At 36.8% G+C, this 17,568-nt stretch overlaps 1 protein-coding gene across 20 annotated transcripts in view; it reads right to left on the reverse strand.

Moving 5' to 3' along the window:
- CCNH (cyclin H) overlaps positions 1–17,568 on the reverse strand; it is a 420,860-nt gene that overhangs the window by 153,046 nt on the left and 250,246 nt on the right. For all 20 annotated transcript variants that reach the window (XM_086412928.1, XM_086412920.1, XM_086412939.1 and 17 more), the window contains one exon: positions 544–584. The gene's annotated coding sequence lies outside the window, so the exon portion shown is untranslated. Of the gene's footprint in view, positions 1–543; positions 585–17,568 lie in introns of those variants that run through there.

A 17,568-nucleotide genomic window follows, 5' to 3' on the forward strand; every position in this document is an offset into this window, starting at 1 on the left:
AAATCTGGAGTTCTGGGCAAACTAGCTGTCAGTAATGGCTGCCCCCATCCCCAACCAAGGGAGGCTGAGGAGAAAGGTTAGATTTTGTATTCAGATACTTTTGGTGTGTATTTTGGAGATTTAAAAAAATATATTTTTGGATGGTTTACATTCAACTCATGCTCTATTTCAGTACCAATGGCATTTAAAAAGGCATCAAGAAAAAAAAATTATTATTGACCCACATTTTGCATCACTATGTTTTTGCTTTTGGAATTTGGGAAAATAATGATACATTTTTGAAGGACTGTAAATCAGTTCTTAGGTTTATTGCCCTGGGGAGCACTTGCTAATTTAAAGAAGTTCAAGAGAAAACATTCATGACAGGAAATAATCTTTTCTAAAGTAAATAATAACCTTTTGATTTTTTTTGCACGTATCAATTATTTTCATATGAGCTTACTTAAAGTGAGATCTAGTCTTAAAAGTTTCATGGATCCATGAATGTGTGCACAAAAATACATTTCCTTGTCACAAAGGTATACAGTGTCTCTTTTTACTTACTCTATGTCTGTCCACCCTTCATCTGTTTTCTTCTAAAACATCTGCCAAAGAAGAAAGAAGTTCCATTAGAATAGTTTAGGCATGGGAAAGACATGTCAAGCATGTGGAGGAATAAATGTCATATGTACCTCCCATTTCATTTGTCCCCCATGTTCACTCTTTCCCCCCATCTCACCTTTCCTTATACTTCAACTTTTGGTGAGGGATGTAGAACATGACAGAAACAAGCAGAATTAGATGTAATTGACATTGCTAAAATTATGTTTGTGGTTTTTCTCTATGTCTCTTTTCAAATTATAAAAACACTAAAATTTGAGGGTTAACAAATACATTAAATGTTCTATTTTATTAAAAAACAAAGCAAAAAAAAAGTAGTAGTAGATGCAGTGTATTATGACTGAATGCATTTTAACATTAATTAAATACATGGTATTCAAAATGCTGGTGGCTCAGCGGCTAAGTCGTGTCCGACTCTTTGTGACCCCATTGACTATAGCCCGCCAGGCTCCTCTGTCCGTGGGATTTCCCAGGCAAGAATACTGGAGTGGGTTGCCATTTCCTTCTCCAGGGGATCTTCCTGACCCAGGGATTGAACCCACTTCTCCTGCATTGGCAGGAGCCATCTGAGAAGCTCTATTCAAAATGCTACCAAACCGCTAAAAGAAACAATTGCAACAAAAATAGAACATTTACATCCTTTATAGATGTAGGTAGATAGTTCATTTCACCAATTTCACTATTTCCTATGCTGAAGAAATTTGAAAATCTGACTGAGACTTCAGAGTTTCTTGTAACTGATTGATTTGCACACTCTTAAGCTTCCATACCTAGATTTAAGTTTCCCTCATATCTCCACTTGGACTTCCCTGGTGGCTCAGACAGTAAAGTGTCTGCCCACAAAGTGCGAGACCCGGGTTCAATCCCTGGGTTGGGAAGATCTCCTGGAGAAGGAAATGGCAACCCACTCCAGTATTCTTGCCTGGAAAATCCCATGGACGAAGGAACCTGGCAGACTACAGTCCATGGGGTAGCAAAGAGTCAGACACGACTGAGTGACTTCACTTTCATATCTCCACAATTCTTTAAAACTTTCACCAACAGTTCTGAGGCTCTGAAATTTCCTCCTGTCCTTCTAATGCCCTAATTTGTCATTCAGTATGATAGCCATACTCATCACCTAAGCCACCATGACAACTGCTCCTTTCCTCTATATCCAATATGTAACCACTCTCAGTACAAAGCGGATTCCAAATTCCGGAGTTACAGTTCTGTGTAAGTTTTTTTCCAGAATGCTGGATCCATGCTTCAAATTCTATTTGGAAATAATTCCCTACGACGTTATTCTGTGCTACTGATTCTATCTCCTTCTGTCCCTTCTGGGGTCACTTTCCACCAGTCACCCTTCTCTCCCAACTCTCCTTTCATCTTTTGTCCACTGATTTCTTTTTTCCATTGCTATCAAAAGTTAGCAGACATTTGGTTATGTCTATACTGTCCATCAGAGAAGGCAATGGCACTCCACTCCAGTACTTTTGCCTGGAAAATCCCATAGACGGAGGAGCCTGGTAGGCTGCAGTCCACAGGGTAGCAAAGAGATGGACACGACTTTAGCGACTTCACTTTCACTTTTCACTTTCATGCATTGGAGAAGGAAATGGCAACCCACTCCAGTGTTCTTGCCTGGAGAATCCCAGGGACGGGGAAACCTGGTGGGCTGCCATCTATGGGGTTGCATAGAGTCGGACACGACTGAAGCGACTTAGCAGCAGCAGTATACTGTCCATAAAACATGCCAAAAGGTCCTTGATATTTGTTCCTATCCAAAACCAAATGGCATTGACCAAACACACTCATGAACATTTTGGATAGGATCAAATTTCAAGGATCATTTGGCATGAACCAAAACGTCTTATCAAAAAAAATGTTCTATGGACATTTTGGACGGGACCAATTGTAGCAAGGCTACAAACATATTAAACACTTTTATTCTGAAAACATTTCCTTTAAGTCTATTCTCACAAATTAGTCTATGTTATAATCACTTCTTTCTTTTCTTGTATATTAGTTAAAGGTATCAGCATTTTTGGTGCCCCTGACTTTTTGCTGTTTATTAACATGAGGACTATTCTCTTAGTTTAGTCCTTTTAGATGTGAAAATAACATCTCAGTTATTTCCTTTCATTTCTCATCCATTTCCAATTTGAGAATATCAAACATTTCTTCTTGGGAAATGCTCCTCTATTGATTTTAACAAGAATAGCTAACAATCTTTTTATATATGCATGGAGTACTTTATATATCCTTAGACACTGGTCTAAGGATTTTACACATATTCACTTGAATAATGTTCCATTAACCACCCTTATTTCACAGATGAAGAAACTGAGACAAAGAGGTTAATTACCATCCCAAGATCACACAGTTGTGGGATTTAGGCTCAGGCTCTAGAGATTATTCTACAACTATCTTGTCTTCATTGTTAGTTTCTGGACTGTTTTCCATTTACTACTCTTGTACTATCCTTTGTAACTATTTTAAAGGCTATCTATCAATCTATATATCACAACTGCACAGTTTCCATAAATGCGTTCTTGAAGAATTACAGATAATACAAAATCAAACAGGATGAAAAATAAGTTTTCCACTATCTCCCTACCCCAATTCCAATGCCACACCATGAAGAAATAGTATGTTGTGTGTTTTCCAGACTGCTTTCCATGCATTTACTTACAAGGATGGGTATACACATTTACTTAAGTTAAAAAAATATATTTCCAAAAAGGGGATCATAGTATACATTTTCCCATGAGTTAGCTTTCTTCACTTAATAAAGTGCTTAGGAATTAAGTAGCTTGAGTTTATTTCAGTACATACAAATCTGTATCATTCCATTTAATGACACCATGATATTCCATAAGATAAAAATGCCATGTTAACTGACTTTTAAGTTGTTTTCTATTTTTGTTACTATAAATAAAGATGTAATAAATATTCTTATACAAATATCTTTGTGCACATGTGAAAAAATCTTCCTGTAAAATAAATTTCTCTAGATTGAACCGTCATATCAAAAGGGTATATCACTTGTAATATTGATAAGTACTGACAAATTTTTTCCAAAAGGCTGCACTAATTCAAATTCCATCAACAGTGTACCAGAAATCTTATTTTTTTCTGTTTTTCTATCACTTCATGTTATCAGTAATAAAATTTGCCCATCCAATAGAAAATTGTTTTACTTTCTTATTTTAGTTTGTAATTCCTTGACTGCAAATGAGTTTAAGCATATTCTTTGTTTCCTGCCTTTCCATATTTTTAGTTCCATTTAAATAATTATTTCTTGTCATTTCCCTATTAATTTATGTGAGGCAAATATTATTAATTCTTCTAAATTAGGAAATTTTTTATTTATTACAATATAAATATATTTATATTACAACTGTTTTATCCTATTTTTTATATAGAGTTAATATTCCCACTTGCTACTTGAATTAAAATTTTAATTTGTCATTTTATGCTTTTATCCCCAATAAAGACATTAAATCGAATTTATCTTTCAATTCTATCTTATCTACATTTCACAGATATAGTATGTAGCCCCTTCTCATTGCCATTGACTTCTGAATGTTATGTATTTTCAGTTTTAATTTCCTCTTTCATCTAAAAGCTAAATAAAAGGATGTTTATTTTTCTAAGATACATAAAATAATATGCACAAAACATATATATATATAGGTCTGTGTGTTTTACATGTGTGTTGACGTGCTTATTTATTTACAGCTTATTTATGATTTTGTTATAACCCTTCAGGGGTATTCTGAAATTGGTTTTGTATTACTTAAGTTAAATGTGAATTTGATGCTTTGTTTCAATAACAATAAGATTCTGAATATGTGTCCCTTCATCATATCTATTACTAAGCAAAATCAGCACTCTGTTACACACACTGATTGAAAGGGGCTTGGCGAGGAGGATGGGCAACAGTGGGCACTGGTGCTTCTGCTTATCTGGTCTCAGAGTAGATCATTTAAAAATACCTTCTCTCCTTTATCTAAGAAAATTATTTTCAGTAATAACCATAAGATGAAATAAATATATTTCATGCATATTTATGTATATTCTTCACACCTATAAAATTTGCATTTATGAAATATCATACTTCTTCATTTGCTCACTGTTCTGGTTTTAAACATTTTGCTGCTGCTCAATCACTCAGTCATGTTCAACTCTTTGTGACCCCATGGACTGTAGCCCACCAGGCTCCTCTATCCAAGCAATTTTCCAGGCAATAATATTGGAATGGCCATTTCCTACTCCAGGGAACCTTCCTGAACCAGGAATCAAACCTTGCATCTCCTGCATTGCTAGGCAGATACTTTACTGCTAGGCCACCTGGGAAGCCCTCTTAAATATTTTAAGCACAAATAAAAACTCCACGTGGTCACAGAATGATAGAATCGAGATAACTCAGGTTCTGTTTCTTTGTCTTTATAATCATTGCACTATCATTGTTTATTTTGAGTCTACTCTTTGAAGGCAGCAACATGTGATATCTTAGGGGATGAAGACACCAACAGTGCTGGGAGCAAGTCAAAGATCTGTAACCTTAGGAAATTACTTGCCAAACAAATGCATGTAGCTAAATCCACACCTATATGGGAGGCAACTATAACTGAGGCTCTTTGAATTAACATCTAAGGAAAATACTGTCTTTGTTTAGAGGATAAGTAGTACAATTGTTCTTATTTGACACTTACATATAAAAACTCAGCCATAATTGCAATAGATATTAATATTTAGGACAAAAGCAAGATTATTTTAGGTGGAAGCAAGCTTTATCACTAATATTGTTTAGAATTGCTTCAGCATGGTGATAATAAAAAGCAAATCCACTTTGAGTAGGTTTTATTGATCCCTGGGACAGGAAGAGTCCCTGGAGAAGGGAATGGCTACCCACTACAGTATTCTTGCCTGGAGAATTCCAAGGACAGAGGAGCCTGGTGGGCTACAGTTCATGGGGCTGTAAAGAGTTGGACATAACTAGAAACTAACTTTCACTTTTCACAGACACTATACCCCTGATTTCCTACACCTCTGAGGTCTATTCATTCCCCAAACAGCTTGCTATGCTACTGAAGGAAAGAGGAAAAACACACAAATAATAAAATAACAATAAGGGACTGAAGATTGATGTGGGATTTTCAGTACAGGTTCCTATAGCAGTCTACTTTGAAATAAGGTAAAAGGAGCAAAAACCTGTGCCGTATTGTTTGTAACATTTCAGCACATTTCAGAAAAATTTTGATGATATAACTATTACAAGAAATACAATAAGTCATACCTACCTAGACCTTCAATTTAAACAACCAGTTAACTGTAAATATCAATATATTCCTTACAGAAATAAAACTTTCTCTGAGATTATATTACTAGGAGGATTAATTTTTTAAAATAGACTTTCTAATATTTCCCATTGGTGAGGCAATAGTATAGAGATTCGAGAAAGCCTGTGCCTTGGTATCTTGAAGAACCTTAAAATGAGGACTAGTAAAATTCACCAAGGTTTATTCTTTGCCCTCAAGACTCTTGAAAGTTTTCAAAAAAGAAATTAGAGGATAAAACCTATATGCTGCACCCAGATGTAAAAATAAGATTTGGTTATTTTTAGTGACAATGGAGATTTTGGAGGGGTGGGAGTGATCATGGTTGGGCTAGTCAGAGGTGAATGCTCCTTTGGCTTTGATGACTCAGTGATTTCCATCTTCCACATGCTGTAATACTTATTTATTCTGTTCTTCATTGTCACCCTGGGTGGCTGAAGTCCATATTATGAGTTTCTCATGTAACAATTGCATGATGATTGTAGAATCTTTATACTTTCCTTCCTCATTATTTCCAGTTCTGCAATTGCATCATCCAAAGGCTCCTTGTCAGTCTGCAGCGTCCAGTAGGGGAACTGAGTGCTTTATACAGTAGAATATGAAAAATTATGAGGCCTAAGCTGAATAGGTTGCATTGAAGAACTCTTCTGCCACTTCACTAACAACTTTATAAGCCCTGGTAAGTTCTATGAAATCACCATCCTGTCTTCCTGTAGCAAATTTAACTGGATGCCTATTGTAGATTCTTCCCTTTCTACATTAGAGACTTATCCCTCAGTATCAGCTTGCTGAAAAAAGATATTTGCCTGTTTGTCCAGAAAGTTATAAATGATTTTAGATTAATTTTATTTGGTCTTAAGTAAGTTGCATTTTCCAAAATTCTTTCTAGAATGTTTTCTCATCTTTTAATTTTTTTCCTTTCTGTTCAGTGCATCTACAGATGACTCTCATTTTCCAATCATGTATTTATATGCATCTGAGAAAAAGCATCTCAGTGCCAACACTATCTTGATTCTTGCTCTTTTCTTTCTTCATTCCATGATACCTCTGTATCATTATGACTGTTGTGCCTACTTCTCCTTTTACATTAGATATTTCTAATTGTCCACCATAGCCACAACTCTGTGACAGAATCTGTGGCTTAATACCTGATTGATTTTTATAAACTGTCATTAAAAGTATATTTAACAGTAATACTCAAAATATTTATTTTATCAAATCTAAGATACTACTGATTAACCAAAGCATTATTTCATGTTCTAAGAAAGAAAACTCATTTTCAATAAAAATTACATTCCATTGATTGTACAATATATCATATTTAGACCTACAACATGGAGAAGGCAATGGCACCCCACTCCAGTACTCTTGCCTGGAAAATCGCAGGGACAGCGGAGCCTGGTGGGCTGCTGTCTATGTGGTCGCACAAAGTCGGACATGACTGAAGTGACTTAGCAGCAGCAGCAGCAGCAGACCTACAACATGAATGGCCTTAAGGGTACAATGCTAAGTGAAATAATTCAGGCAGATTCATTTATGCAATATTTTTAAAAGCCAAGGAAGTAAAGAAAGAACATAAATGAAGAAACCAAACCAAACAAAAACAAACACACAGTTTGAGAGAAGGAAGTAGCAGTTACCAGAAAGGAAGGGAGGTAAAGGAACAAAATGGGTAAGAGAACTCAACCTTATGGGGACGACTGGAAACTAAACTTTTGGTAATGAGCAAGCTGTAGGGCACACAGAGTTAAAAATATTAATGTACTATTGTAGACATGAAACTTATATGATGTTGTAAACCAGTTATAAACTGCAATAAAAAGGAACTCTTTGACCTGATAAAAAGGTATATATTTGACATGCTTGGCCATTTTGTTATTCAAATATTCCAAATGATTCCAGTTTTCCTTTTTAAAAATAGAAAGTTTCATCAATATGTACAAGCTGCAGTTTGCAGCCTTGTAACAAAAAAGTGTGTTTTCCTGCCATGTACCACCCTACTTCTCAACCTACCTCTTCAGCAAGTACCATATTGAGTCCAATTAAAAAATTGGTCTATATTTCTAGGTGTTTTTTAATTTAAAAATTTTAGATATTACTCATTTTCTATTATACTGAAGATTTAGTTTATACATGATTTACATACTACCTCCTATCTGAATATATGTCATAATTTTTATTAGTGATAGTCAATGTTTCCATCATTCACTTCAGTTCAGTTTGGTTCAGTTCAGCTGCTCAGTTGTGTCCAACTCTTTGCGACCCCGTGAATCGCAGCACGCCAGGTCTCCTTGTCCATCACCAACTCCTGGAGTTCACTCAGACTCACATCCATCGAGTCAGTGATGCCATCCAGCCGTCTCATTCTCTGTCATCCCCTTCTCCTTCTGCCCCCAATCCCTCCCAGCATCAGAGTCTTTTCCAATGAGTCAAGTCTTCGCATGAGGTGGCCAAAGTACTGGAGTTTCCATCATTATGAGTATGCAAATATCACTTATTGCTGTACCAATTTGTTAATTATGATTATGTTTCTTTTCTAGTAGAACATTTCTTCTTGTGGGAGAGGGCAGTAATAATTACTTCATCTCACCTTTGCTTTGTTTCTTATTTCTAGCTATCATTTTCTTTTATTTATTTCAGTTGGAGGATAATTATGTAGCTATCATTTTCTGGCCATTTTTTCCCACAGATGTTTCAAACAGCTATTAGAATTTTTTTCAAAAGCATACATACATATGTCAAATAATCTGCTGCTGCTGCTGCTGCTGCTGCTAAGTCACTTCAGTTGTGTCCGACTCTGTGCGACCCCATAGACGGCAGCCCACCAGGCTCCCCCGTCCCTGGGATTCTCCAGGCAAGAACACTGGAGTGGGTTGCCATTTCCTTGTCCAATGCATGAAAGTGAAAAGTGAAAGTGAAGTCGCTCAGTCGTGTCCGACTCTTAGTGACCCCATGGACTGCAGCCCACCAGGCTCCTCCGTCCATGGGATCCTCCAGGCAAAAGTACTGGAGTGGGGTGCCATTGCCTTCTCCTTCAAATAATCTAGTTGTTCTATTTAATTTTTTTCTATATACCTCCTTCTTTTATCCCTCTACTGCTTTGACTTGGTTTCTTTATAGGGTTGGTACAGTACTACCATCCCAACACCTCCTTTCACTATTCTTGTGAGTAGGAATCCGTTTCGTCTTGGTTTGATTCTTCATTTTTCTTCAGAATATACTGGAGTAACTTAAAAAAGGATGAATAAAGGTTACTTTTTAGAAGAACTGTATTATGAAAATGTTCACATTATCTTTCTACTTGCTTGGTAGCTTACCTAGATACAGAATTTTAGATGAAAATGTATTCACCCTCAGAATTTGGAAGGTAATCCCTCACTGTCAGGACATTCAATACTGCTCTATAAGTCTGACGGCTGATGCCATTTTGATGTCTGTCATTTGTATCTCACTATTTTCTTTGGAAGAATTTAAGTTCATTCGTTGGTAACCAGTATTCTAAAATTTAAGAGAAAGTGACTTAAAGGGGATTGTTTTTATCCTTTTTGTTGGATCCTTTGTGGGCTCATTTGAATTACAGTAAGACTTTTAGTTCCAGGAGATTGTCTTCTATTAATTCTTTGATTACTTCTTTACCTTCCTTTACCCTAATCTCTCTGGAACTCTTAATATTTAGATGTTTCTGGATTAATTACACTTTATTTCTTATACTTATTTTTGCATTCTGGTTCTATTCTATCCATAACTAAGTAGTTTTGCTAATTTAATTTCCTAATACCTCTGTTGATATTTTTCACAATTATCCAAGTTTTTATTGTTTTAGAGTCACTTTTTACTCTTGATTATGCTTTCTTCAGAGAAATCTAGTATTGCTTTATGGATGCAACAGCATCTCATTACTATCTGGGCAACATAATATATAGTCAATACTTCCTTATGTAGAGGTAGTCTAGTATAACCGTCCCCCTCCCCTTCTTTAGCTCAGCTTCATTAAGTTCTAATTTTTAAAAAAATCACAAAAGTAACCATTTTAAAGTATACAATTCAGCAGCTTTGAATATGTTCACAAAGTTGTGCAACCAATACCACTTTCAAACTTAAGAACATTTATTCAACTAAAAAGGAACTCCACACTCATCAGCAAAATCCTGCCTCCAGCCCCTGAAAACCATTAATCATCTACTTTCTGCATGTATGAAATTGCTTATTCTGGATATTTTAGTTGATGAACTCATACAGTATGTGACCTATTGTGACCAATTTCTTTGACTCATTAATGGCATAACATTTTCGAGGTTCATCTTCATTGTAGTATGCATCAGTACTTCATTCACTTTTATGGCTTAATAATATTCTACTGTATGCATATATGACATGTTGTTATCCATTCAGCAGCTGATGGACACCTGAATTGCTTCCACTCTTTGGTTGTTATGAGTAATGTTGCTGTAAGCACACACGTACATGTTTTTGAGTGGATGTATATTATTAGCAAGTCTCCAGGATATATACCTAAGAGTAGAGCTACTGGGTCATAAGATAACTCTAAGTTTAACATGTTTAGAAACTGAAAAAAATGTTTTCCAAAGTGGCTGAACCATTTTACATTCCCACCAGTAATGTTCACCAGTTTTACACTAGGTTGTTCGTATTTTAATGACGTAAGTTTTAAGAATTCCTTATGTGTTATGGATGATTGTTGTTTAGTCACTCAGTCATGTCTGACTCTCTTGTAACTCCATGGACTACAGCCCTCCAGGCTCTTTGTCCATGGGGTTTCCCAGGAAAGAATACTGGAGTGGGTTGCCATTGCCTTCTCCAGGGGATTGTACCCATGTCTCCTGCACTGGCAGGCAGATCCTTTACCTTGAGCCACCAGGGAAGTCCTATATGTTCTGGATACTAGACTCTTACCAAGTACATGGCTTTCTATATTTTCTCTTATTGGGTGGTTTGTATTTTCACTTTTTTGGTAGTGTTCTTTGAAGCACAATTTTTTTTTTTTTTTGAAGTACAATTTTTTAAACTTTGAATAAGTCCAGGTTTTCTTTGGTTATTTGCGCTTTACATGTCATACATAAGAAATCATTACCAAGTTCAAGATTACTAATGTATATATTCATATTTTTTCCTAAACATTCTTCGAAGTATTGTAGCTCTTCAGTTCAGTTCAGTTCAGTCGCTCAGTCGTGTCCGACTCCTTTGCGACCCCATGAACTGCAGCACGCCAGGCCTCCCTGTCCATCACCAACTCCTGGAGTTCACCCAAACTCATGTCCATTGAGTCGGTTATTTAGGTATTTGATTAATTTTTGAGTTAGCTTTTGTATATGGTGTAAAGTAGGGGTCCAAATTCATTCTCTTGCATGTGTATATCCAGTTTTCTCATCAAAGTATTAAAAGTATCCATTCCCCACCCACTGAAATATCTTAGCATCCTTGCCTAAACTCAATTGACCATAAAAAAATTTTTTATTTCAGGAATTCTGTTTTAATTACACTTATCTATGTATCATGGATGTACCTTGGGCTTGTATGATACAGTATTACTTCAGCTTTAAGTGCGTTTTGAAACTGGGAAATTTGAGTTCTCCAACTTTCTTCTTCCCTTTAAAGACTGTTTTGGCTATTCTGGGCCCTGTGCATTTCTATATGTATTTTAGAACCAGTTTGTCAGTTTCTACAAAACAGCCAAGTGGGATTTTGATGGAAATTGTACTGAATCTTGAGATCATTATTTCTATCTTAGCAATATTAAGTTGGCAAACCCATGATGAGAAATCTATTTACTTAAGTCTTCATCAATTTATTTTTACAATACATTGTAGCTTTCAGTGTACAAGTTTTAAACTTTTGTCAGATTTATTTCTAAGTATTTTGTTCTTATCGATGCTAGTATAAATGCAATTGTTTTCTCAATTTCATTTTCAGATTGTTCATTACAAGTGTGTGGAATAAATAACACAGTGACAAAATATCTTTGTTGCAAATATTAGTTTCTAAATTTCTAAATTCTTAAGACAGATAACTAGAATAATTACTAAGTCAATGGGTATGCGTCTTCTTCAGTAGTTCTTGAAAACTAGATGTATGCTAGCCAACATACACTACTATATTTGTTAACGCTGCAACTGGCTAAAAAATATTATCATAGAGTTTCCTTTGAACTTTTAAAAATTGTAAATGAAATGAAGCTTCTTATAAATTTTAGTTTTTAGAAATCAATTCTTTAGTTATTTATAGTAATTTTTGCTTTCCACTGCATATGTTAGTTTAACCTTTTTTTTTTCATTTTTTAAATGTATTTTTAAATTAAAGTATAGTTGATTTACAATGTTGTGTTTCATGTGTACCACAAAGTGATTCAGTTATATATATATATATATAAGATTTTTATTTTCCTGTATAGGTTATTACAAAAATATTGAGTATAGTTCTCTGAATGATACAGTAGGTCCTTACTGATTATCTATTTTATATATAGTAATATATATATATCAATATGTTAATCCCAAACTCCAAATTTATCCTTGCCCTCATTTCTCCTTTGGTAACCATAAATTTGTTTTCTACATCTATGGGCCTATTTCTATTTTGTATAAAATTTCGTTTTACCATGTTTTTGATTTCACATATAAATAATGTCAGGTGATATTTGCCTCTCTCTATCCTGGCTTACTTTCACTTAGTATAATAATCTCTAGGTCCATCCACGTTGCTGCAAATGAAGGTACTGCATTCATTTTCATTGCTGAGTAATATTCTATAGTGTATATATACCCCCTCTTTATCCATTCATCTGTCAATGGACATTTAATTTTCAGTCTCTAACAAACTACCAATAGCATTTTCACAGAACTAGAACAAAAAGTCTTGAATTTGCATGGAAACACAAAAGACTCCAGATAGCCAAAGCAATCTTGAGAAAGAAAAATGGAGCTGAAGGCATCAGACTCCCAGACTTCAGATGATATCCTACAAAGCCACACAAATCAAAGCAGTATGGTACTGGCACAAAAGCAGACCATGGATCCATGTACCAGAACACAAAGCTGAGAAATACACCCACACCATCAACAAAGGAGGCAAGGATATGTACATGTGGAGAGAAGGCAGTGTCTTCAGTAAGTGTGTTAGGAAAACTAAACAGCTACATGTAAAGAATGGAATTATAACATTCTCTAATACCATGTACAAAAATAAACTCAAAATAACTTTACTTTTATCATAGCTTCTGAATTGCTCTTCCTTATACTCTTGCAATCTACTGGGCTATTCTCAACTCAGCAACTAAACATTCTATTCAAATGTAGCTCAGCCCTGGTCACTCCTTAGGGTACAACCCTCTACTGGTTTGTCATTTCAATCAGAGGAAAGCCCTTGCAATGACCTACATGATGTGACTCCACTGCCATTCTAATCTCATTCCTACTATTTGCTGTTATGACTCTATTCCTCATAAATTCCCTCCCAACTGTCCTGGTTTTCTTTCCATTCCTTCAAACCTCTCTGGCCTCCTGTATATCTCAAGGCTTCAGTTTCCTCTGCCTGGAATATTCCTCCTCAGATCTCATGATTGTCCTCTCATGTCCTTTAAGTCTGGGTTCAAATGTCACTCTCTCAGTAAGACCTTCCTTGCAATCCCAATTTAAAATTATAGGCACCCTCAGTTTTTGTTGAAATTGCATTACATCTATAGAATAATTCTCAAAAAAATGTAATTTTTAAAATAATATTCAGTTTTCCTACCTAGGGAGGAGGTATGCTTTTTCATTTATTCAAATCTCTAACATTATATGTAAGGTTTTCTTCACAAATATCCTTTTTTTTAAAGTTTATTCTTAGATACTTATTTCTTGTGGCAGCAGTGGTTTTTGATAAGCTTTTTACTATATTACATTCTCTTCCATGTTATTTGTGTTCTATGGGAAAACTATTTTTATATATCTATCTTCCAACTAGTTTTAAATTCAATTAATTTCAATTTTAAGTGACTTTCTTATTTTCTGACATACAGTCAGATGATATGCAAATAATTTGCTTCATCTCCAAGCCAGGCTTCAGCAATACGTGAACCGTGAACTTCCTGATGTTCAAGCTGGTTTTAGAAAAGGCAGAGGAACCAGAGATCAAATTGCCAACATCCGCTGGATCATCGAAAAAGCAAGAGAGTTCCAGAAAAACATCTATTTCTGCTTTATTGACTATGCCAAAGCCTTTGACTGTGTGGATCACAATAAACTGTGGACAATTCTTCAAGAGATGGGAATACCAGACCACCTGACCTGCCTCTTGAGAAATTTGTATGCAGGTCAGGAAGCAACAGTTAGAACTGGACATAGAACAACAGACTGGTTCCAAATAGGAAAAGGAGTACATCAAGGCTGTATATTGTCACCCTGCTTATTTAACTTATATGCAGAGTACATCATGAGAAACGCTGGACTGGAAGAAGCACAAGCTGGAATCAAGATTGCCGAGAAATATCAATAACCTCAGATATGCAGATGACACCACTCTTATGGCAAAAAGTGAAGAGGAACTAAAAAGCCTCTTGATGAAAGTGAAAGAGGAGAGTGAAAAAGTTGTCTTAAAGCTCAACATTCAGAAAACGAAGATCATGGCATCTGGTCCCATCACTTCATGGCATGTAGATGGGGAAACAGTGGAAACAGTGTCAGACTTTATTTTTTTGGGCTCCAAAATCACTGCAGATGGTGACTGCAGCCATGAAATTAAAAGACACTTACTCTTTGGAAGGAAAGTTATGATCGACCTAGATAGCATATTGAAAAGCAGAGACATTACTTTGTCAACAAAGGTTCATCTAGTCAAGGCTATGGTTTTTCCTGTGGTCAAGTATGGATGTGAGAGTTGGACTGTGAAGAAGGCTGAGCACTGAAGAATTGATGCTTTTGAACTGTGGTGTTGGAGAAGACTCTTGAGAGTCCCTTGGACTGCAAGGAGATCCAACCAGTCCATTCTAAAGGAGATCAGCCCTGGGATTTCTTTGGAAGGACTGATGCTGAAGCTGAAACTCCAGTACTTTGGCCACCTCATGTGAAGAGTTGACTCATTGGAAAAGACTCTGATATTGGGAGGGATTGGGGGCAGGAGGAGAAGGGGACGACAGAGGATGAGATTGCTGGATGGCATCACTGACTCGATGGACGTGAGTCTGAGTGAACTCCGGGAGTTGGTGATGGACAGGGAGGCCTGGCGCGCTGCGATTCATGGGGTTGCAAAGAGTCGGACACGACTGAGTGACTGAACTGAACTGAACTTCCATTACAATGTTTCTTAGTTTTGTTTTATATTTTACTGTATTGTAAGAACTTACAGCTTGCTCTTTGGAAGAAAAGCTATGACAAACCTAGACAGCATTTTAAAAAACAAAGATATCACATTACCAACACAGGTCTGTATAGTGAAAGCTATGGTTTTTCCAGTAGTCACGTATGGATGTGAGAGTTGGACCATCAGGAAGGCTGAGTGCCCAAGAATTGATGCTTTCAAACTGTGGTGCTGAGGAAGACTCTTGAGACTCCCTTGGACAATAAGGAGATCAAACCAGTCAATCCTAAACAAAATCGACCCTGAATATTCACTAGAAGGACTAATGCTGAAGCTGAAACTCCAGTACTTTGGCCATCTGATGCAAAGAGTCAACCCATTGGAAAAGACCTTGATGCGGGAAAGACTGAGGGCAGGAAGAGAAGAGGTGACAGAGGATAAGACGGTTGGATGGCATCACCAGCACAATGGACATGATCTTGAGCAAACTCCAGGAGACAGTGAAGGACAGGGAAGCCTGGTGTGCTGCAGTTCATGGGGTCTCAAAGAGTCGGACACAACTTAGTGACTGAACAAGAACTTCCAGAATAATGTTAGAAATAATTTTAGAAGAAGTGGGGTTCCTTATTAGAAAGAAAAAAAGATGACAAATTTTAGTCTGCTAGAAATTATCTATAAAACGAGTATATAACCTCTTTAAAATCACTGAAGAGCTACACATAGAAAGAACACCAAAAAAAGCCCTCCCAAGGGTCAAGGAATTGGAGGATGTTTTTCCTATTTGGGCTTCCCTGGTGGCTCAGACAGTAAAGCGTCTGCTTGCAATGTGGGAGACCTGGGTTTGATCCCTAGGTTGAAAAGATCCCCTGGAGAAGGAAATGGCAACCCACTCTAGTACTCTTGCCTGGAAAATCCCATAGACAGAGGAGACTGGTAGGCTACATTCCATGGGGTCACAAAAAGTTGGAGATGACTGAGTGACTTCACTTTTCCTACTTGGGACTAGCTGCTGAGGTTAAGGTTAAACAGGCAGAGAAGTGAAATTGCTATGAAAGGTCAGTTTTTGGTGGGATGAGGTGAAATCAGTCAATATTTTGACAAACTATGGGCTGCCATGCTGGCTTTAAACCTAGTGGAGCCCCACATGCAAATGTAATCCTCTCTGTCAAAAGTTTCACATGATAATTTTGCAGAGAAAGTAGGAGCTGGGGAGCAGAAGGGGAACACGAAAGAGATCATGTGGTCTGGTAGTTTCAGTCTTACAGAGTGGAAAAGTCTCCAGATTTAGTCTTCAAACTCACTACTCCATGGTCTCAACTACCAGGCATTAGGACAAATAGATTAATGGAATCCTTCATTCCCCTCCCATCAGTCTCTCACTCTTGATACCAAGGGAAGGAATTCCTACAACTCCAAAGTTTCTTCTCAAACGGTAGAGGCTGATCACATTAATAAAGCGTTGTGGACCAGAACTTGACTGTGCTTGAGGCCCGTTTCAAAATTAACTGGCTTGTTTTTATCAGGGAATTCATGAGGCTTAAGTTGGATCTCAAAGAATAAAACAAATAAAGCATTATGAACTCAGCAGTAAAACTAACAGATAGCCAGGGCTCAGAATGTAGGTTTTAATTTAACATTTGTTTCAAACTAAATTTCCTAATAGTCAAAGTATTCATTAGTGTTTTAGGTCTGATTCTCTGGAAGGAGATCCTGAGACAGACATTCTTGTTCATGTGATTTATTAGGAAGTGATTTTAGGAGAAGAACAATGAGAGAAGTAGGACAGAACGGTTGAGACTGGAGTCGAGCTTCAGTCTGATTCCAAAGAAGCCCTGGAGCATAAACTACATTGAGTTCATCCCATCCTGAAGCAGCGCAGTGGCCTTCTGGTTTCTATGTCACCTTTCCATTACAGACGGACTTCTCCAATCTGTGATGAGCAAGAATACTACAGGTTCTACTACCTAGTAAAACCTTAGTTGCTCAGTCATGTCTGACTCTTTGCTACCCCATGGACTGTAGCCCACCAGGCTTCTCTGTCCATGGAACTCTCCAGGCAAAAATACTGGAGAGGGTAGCCATTCTCTTCTCCAGGGGATTTTCCTCACCCAGGGATCAAACATTGGTCTCCTTCATTGCAGGCATATTCTTTACCATCTGAACCACCAGGGAAGCCCAAGACACTATTTTAAAGGCTCATAAGATTGGATATAACAAAGTTGAATGTGCATGAGTATTAAGTCTCTTCAATCATGTTTGACTCTTTGCAACCCTATGGACTGTAGCCCTCCAGGCTCCTCTGTCTGTGGGATTCTCTAGGCAAGAATACTGGAGTGGGTTGCCATGCCCT

The sequence above is a fragment of the Bos grunniens genome, chromosome 7 (genome assembly GCF_055505025.1).
Source record: "Bos grunniens cultivar Pamir isolate PY7600 chromosome 7, Bosgru_T2T1.0, whole genome shotgun sequence".
NCBI lineage: Eukaryota > Metazoa > Chordata > Mammalia > Artiodactyla > Bovidae > Bos > Bos grunniens.